The sequence below is a fragment of the Octodon degus genome, unplaced genomic scaffold, assembly GCF_000260255.1.
Source record: "Octodon degus isolate 3935 unplaced genomic scaffold, OctDeg1.0 scaffold00001, whole genome shotgun sequence".
NCBI lineage: Eukaryota > Metazoa > Chordata > Mammalia > Rodentia > Octodontidae > Octodon > Octodon degus.
Genome location: NW_004524577.1, coordinates 7075644 through 7081578, shown reverse-complemented (window position 1 = coordinate 7081578; position 5935 = coordinate 7075644). Strand labels below are relative to the sequence as shown.

The following is a 5935-nucleotide window of genomic DNA, read 5'->3' as shown; positions in this document are numbered from 1 at the left end:
GAGGAAGCCCTTTCAGCAGCTGAGCCATGTGCTGGGCCGGAGACACGGACGCACGACCTTGCGCTCAGACTGGATCTGGCCCCAGTGGCGCCATCCCATTGAGCCTTGAGCTGGCTGGGGCTGCAGACTTCTGCTGTGTCTCTGGCCCGGGGCACCCCCATGGGAACAGAGACCTGGGGCAAAGAAGCTGCGTCCAGGTTCCTGAATGGAGGGTGCCCAGGGTCAGTTCTGCTGGCTCCTTCTGATCCACTGTGCTTGTGGGGGAACAGTTAGAGGGTTGCCAGAACCACCCTGGAGTCCCGGATGAGGAAACTCAAGTAAAGCCCTTTACCCCACGCCCTCAACTTTCATCCCTTGCTGCTCAGGGCTTTGAGGAACCAAGATTAACAAGTGGGCAGCATTCATGCACTTCACAAACATTCAGTCAGTTAACCCAATCCCACCTGGCAGGCACTGATGTTGTGTTCCCTTTCCCGTAGACAGGGTCTGAGGTCCAGAGAGGCCAGGCCCCCCATCTGAGCCACACAGTTGGGTCAAGTGCTTGTAACCCAAGCTATGTTAACTGCTGGCCTTCTGGAGACCGCCAGCTCCCAGGGAGTGCGGGTCTTCTCCCCACCAGGTCTGGAGCCCTGGCTCAGAGTCGCAAAGCCTCAGCTCAGGAGCAAGTGAGGCCCTTCCTGCTAAGGGCAGTGGAGGAGACACGGCTGTCCTGCCCACCCCACCCTGCGCTGTCCTCATCCCTCAGGGCCACCCCAATGCCCAGCAGCCGTTCAAACCTCCTCTTTCCCTCCCCAGAGTGCCGAAGCCCCAGGGAAGGAGTGCTGGCGCAGCGGGCAGTCACAGCGGGCTTCAGGCCCTGGGGCAGCTCACTCGCCTGCCCCAGCAGGGCATGAAAGAGCTCAAGATCAAACATGAAGCAGCAGGCCCAGCTCCAGTGATTTACCCGCAATAGACTCATTCCATCCTCGCATGCCCTCAAGAAGCAGGAGCCGTCATTGCACAGCAGAGGAACCTGAGACCCAGAACACCATGACTTGTCCAAGGTTGCCCGGCTCGTGCATGGTGGAGAGCCCAGGCCCCAGCTCTGGATTTCATGGGGCGCCCCTTGCAATGAAAAAATGCTGGTGCCTGGCATGGTATCCTGGACATTAAGACTCGTTCTACTGCTTCCTTCAACTCAGGCATTACTGGTTTCTCCCGGGAGCTGAGCTGGACTGGGGCCCTCTCTGCTCTCTGGGTGTGGCCAAGCAAGGAGGTACCTGCCCAAGGGGGGACTTGGGCCCTTTCAAGCCCTGTTGCTGCTGCTGCTGCTTCTGGGAATTGGGAAGGGGGCGTGAGCAGGAGAAGCCCCTGGGCCTGATGGAAAAGCCACTCGGGCTCCGGTCCCACCAGCAATTGCTCCACTGAAGGGGCCACAGGGGCCTTACTTGGAGAGCAGAGGCTGACAACACAGAGGGCCTTCCCTAGGGACCCGGCCAGGCCACCCAGGCCCCGCCTCTCAGGCAGAGCTTCACAACAGGCACCAGAAGGATGCTTCCAGACCTGCAGCCTTGAAACCACAGCCCTGCCTCCCACCAGGGGCCGCTTCACCCTCCTAAGGTCAGTGAAGGGTTGGCCCACAGCACCCAAAGCCTTCGGCCGCGCTAGCCAGCTCCCAGCGTTAGTCACCCTCCTGCTCGCGCCTCTTTCTGTAAGAACCAGCGACTTCTGCGACACCTTATGTGGCAGACCCCGTCCCAGGCCCTTCTCAGGCTTCAGCGCACTTCTTCCCTGGATGACCGCATGAAGATGGCATCAGCCTTGCTTTATAGAGAAGTAAAGTGTGTCCCAGGGAAGGCAAGAGGCTTGCCAGGGTCACCCAGCAGCTCAGTGGGGTACTGCCACTCTCCTCCAGGGTGCTCTGCCGTCTCTTTTGCCCAGAATGCTGGCTCCCTTCCGCCCAGGGCTGTGGCCCTGGCCTCCAGCCCAACTGCTTGGCAACACCCATCAACCTCACTAGTGTTTGACAGACTGCTGCATCTAGGGCGCTCTCTGTCGCAGGACCCAAACTTAAAACTCAGTCGTAGAAAATCGAGACAAGGATGAAGCCCGCAGCCAAGAGGAACTTTAGGCCAGTGCTCCTCATGACAGACAGGTCAGCGGAGGCCCAGGGTGGCCCTCCTCCAGGGGTCCTCAGCAAAACCTTGAACCTCTGTTCTACATAGCAGAATGCAGCCGGGTTTTCCGTGACAGAACACTCCACATAGGCAGGATGAGGGCGAAAGATGGGGCTTAGAATACAAGGTCAGGCCGGACCCAGAAATCCAGGCTCGCTGCAGCACTGAGCCATCAGACCCAGCTGGATACTGTCCTGTACAAGTTCTAATCTGCCCCAGGGAGGAGGGAACACACACAGGCAGGACGCATGGGCGAAGGTCACCGGCTGGGCAAACATCTTTCCAGCCTCCTCCCAGCAGGTCATGTCAGCAGAGCCATTCTTTGGCTCTGGACTATAACTGTCACACTGCCCCATTTTTCTAAAGGACTTTCAAATCTTTTTCTTTTGGGGGAGGACAACACTAGGATTGAAGCCTTTGCACTGAACTACATCCTCAACCCCTTTTTTTATTTTTTGTTTTGAGACAGGGTCTTGCTAAGTTGCTCAGGCTGGGCTTGAACTTGCAATCCTCCTGCCTCAGCCTCCCAGAGTGCTGGGATTACAGGTATGTACTACCATGTCTGGCTCTCAAGTCACTTTTGAATGCCACACACGCACACCTCATTTTTTGGCACTGGCAATAAATACAACTGCAAAACACCCTGGACCAGCTACATGCATCTGTGAACTGTACTTTAGGATCTGTGCTGCACATGATACGGCACTCTCAAAGCCAGCCGTGGTGCGCACGCCTGCAATCCCAGCACTTGGGAGGCTGAGACAGGAGGTCACTGCAAGGCAGAGAGCATCCTGGGCTACAAAGTGAGCTCAAGGCCAGCCTGAACTGCAGAGCGAGACCCTGACTCAAAAGGACAAAACACGTCAGGGAGGTAGCTCAGTGGCATAAACACCTGCCTGGTAAACGCAAGGTCCTGAGTTCGATCCCAGGTACCAATAAAATAAAATACAAAACAAAAAAAGACACAGAGCTCTGAGTTTGACAATTTCAGCGTAGCACAGGGACACATATCCATGGCTTCCTGGAGCTCAAAGTCTAGCAATACGGACACTGAGAGCACAAGAAGACGCATGCTGGGTCTCCAAGCCACCAATCCTCCAGTGGCCTCTCTGGGCCAGCTGAGGTCAGATCAAAAGAGGAGGTGAGTGGGTTCTCGGTCAGGAGAACAGTGTACAATGGGGGACAAGGATGAGAAGATGAGGGGGCAGGAGGGCAGGAGGAAGCTGGGGAGCGGAAACTGCTCGAGGGGTGGGTCAGGGCCCAACTGCAGAGGGCTGGGCTGTTCAGTTACTTCACTCTGTACTCAACAGAGAGCCTTTGTGGGTTACAGAGGGGAAGTCCTCCTCTAATGGTTGTCCCTGGTGGTAGGCAGTGACTCAAATCCCTGGTCTTCCGCCTTTGGTTCTGTTCTCTTGCCTGAGACGTGTTAAGGACCTAGGCTCTGAACCTCATGGGGGGGGGGGGCTCTGAGATAATGGGGACACACCAGGTGCTTCCCACAGTCCAGTGTGCATCCACACCTGCCCTGGCGGCTGTGGAGTGAGTGGCTTGCTGTCTGCCATTCTCTCTGGGAAATGTCACACATTTGCCCAAGGTCACCCAGTGTTCAGGGCAGCTGGCTCCCCCACAGCCTCTGCTCACAATGGGTACCTCAGCTGTTCTTGAATTTGCAGGGGAGATTGCAAAAGGTTTGCGGATCTCACCTAAGGGTCAGCAGCACTGTGGAGAAAGGGCAGAAGAGGCACCAGCTGTCCAGGCTCAGGGACCCCAGATCTGCAGCAACAGGGACATCAGGCATCTCTGGGGTGGGGGTCAAAGACCTGGTCAGTTAGATCTGCCCAGGTCACCCTAATTGGCCCAACCAAGCCAGCCTGGGCAAACTGAGACCAGCCAAGGGTCTGCTGAAAGGGCGTCCTGACCCAGCACCTGGCACAACACAGACACTAACGCAAGGCTTGAATGCTTAAGTGAACAAAGGAACTGCTGTGGATTACCTGTAGTACCTGGGTGCTGCCGGCTGAGCCTCACTTTCCTCACTACCAACTGGGGCTGGCACCAATGCCTGTTTTCAGAGGCGTCAAAGGGAAGAGGGGTGTGGGGGGGACTGACCCACAGCCTGGAGTGTTCTTAGTACAGGCCAGCCTTTCTTCAATATTGCACGGTGCAGCATCTCCTGGGTGCCTCCTAGCTTAAGAACCTCACTAAGGGACAGGATGAGGATGCTTTGTAGACTCCCCAAAAAACTAAAGCAAGAACTGGCAATGGCTCCTTGCTTGTCTGGCACATGCTGAGCCAACCTCAGTCTGCCCCTGACAGTTTTGGAGGTCAGAAGGTAGGACTTTGGGTCTGCTGTCCCTAGGCCATATGGGGACAGGAAGGCGCTCTGACCCGAAATGGCTTCTTCATTGAGATGACCTCTCCGCCCAAGAAACCCCTTCTTACTTTTCGGGCTTGCCTCCTCCCTGTCCTGCAGGGAACACAAGTATGGTCCAGGTGAAGACCTGTGCTGCAGCCTGGGAGGGAGCGAGCAGGCACCAGGGTAAGGGATTCCCACTCTTTCAAACACACCCCTTCCCTGCTCTCTCAGACAAAGACACACACCCAAAGCTCATGTGGTTATCTAGAGCCAAACGCGGCAGCCACCCTCACCTATGGGCGCTCCCAGATTTGGGGGGGCGGTTATTCTCTTGAGAACTCAGCCTGGCCTTGGGGGGGGGGTAGTCCACATATTCCAAGGACCTACAGTCCAACACTACAGACTCAGGTTTTTTGAGGGACACTTTCCACCTTCTTCCGTCTCTTCCTCCATGAAACATGGGGTTCCATAACCACTCTCCTGGGGCCCGGAGCTGCCCCCAAACCTCAGGGACAGGGTGTAAGCTGGGGGAAGGGAGGGGAGGAGGGGGCGGTTCCTCCAAGCGAGACACAAAGAGACGTCTTTCAGCCTCGGCTCCATGGCGACGCTGGGGAGGGGGAGTGCTCGCCCAATACTTCCCTCCCCACCTGCGGGGCGCTAGGGACCTCTGGCCGCTCACCTGCCGCCCCTCACGTGGGCCGAGCTTACCTGGGCTGGGGCCGCGGGGAAGCCGCGGCAGGGGGCCTGGGCGCCGTCTCGGTCTCCGTCTGCCCCGCCCGGGGGGCTCAGGGCGCCACAATCACGGGCTGAGATGCGAGTGGCTCCGTGGCTCGGGTCTTTAAAGGGGGTCGCCCAGGCTTCTTGCTGGTGAGAACTATTTCTTGCTGTCCTCGGGTCCTGGATTTGGGGTTTCTGTGTACCAGAGTTGGGGGGTGGGATCCCCTGATTTAGGGGAGGTTGGAGCTGGGTCTTCGTGTCTTCAGGTGTGGAGCAGTAATGACCGGGGTCTTGGGAGGGGGCTCCTGCGATCCCGGTCGGGGCCCAGAGTTCGGGATCTCGGGGGACAGGCAGAAGAGGGCGTCTTCGCGGTGCCGTGGGGAAGGTCGCTGTCCTCGGAACACAAGGAAGTCTCCGCAAATCCCCGCGGGGAAGATGCTCAGTGTTGGATCCGCGCCCCCCTCCCCGCTTTCCCCGGGCTTGCAAAATCCTGGATGTGGAGGTGGGATCCCCGCGGTCTCCGGCTGCGGGGCTCGCTGGGTCCCAGCCACCCGCGGGAGCCGGGAGGAAGCCCCTCAGCCACTGGGGGGCTCTGTCGCCGCCGCTACGAGCAGCCCGGCCCTGCGGTCCCGAACCCCGGCCTGGCCCGGGTTCCGGCTGCGGACCCCGCTCGCACTCCGCCCGGCGCTCGGGCCCCAGCACCGGC

The 5935-nt window shown here is 58.4% G+C and overlaps 1 protein-coding gene across 1 annotated transcript in view; it reads right to left on the bottom strand.

Annotated features, from left to right (window-relative positions):
- Sbk1 (SH3 domain binding kinase 1) overlaps positions 1-5929 on the bottom strand; it is a 24408-nt gene extending 18479 nt beyond the window's left edge. Inside the window, exon 1 of the mRNA XM_004623140.2 lies at positions 5221-5929. The gene's annotated coding sequence lies outside the window, so the exon portion shown is untranslated. The remainder of the gene's footprint in view (positions 1-5220) is intronic.
- Between the last annotated feature and the right edge of the window lie 6 nt (positions 5930-5935).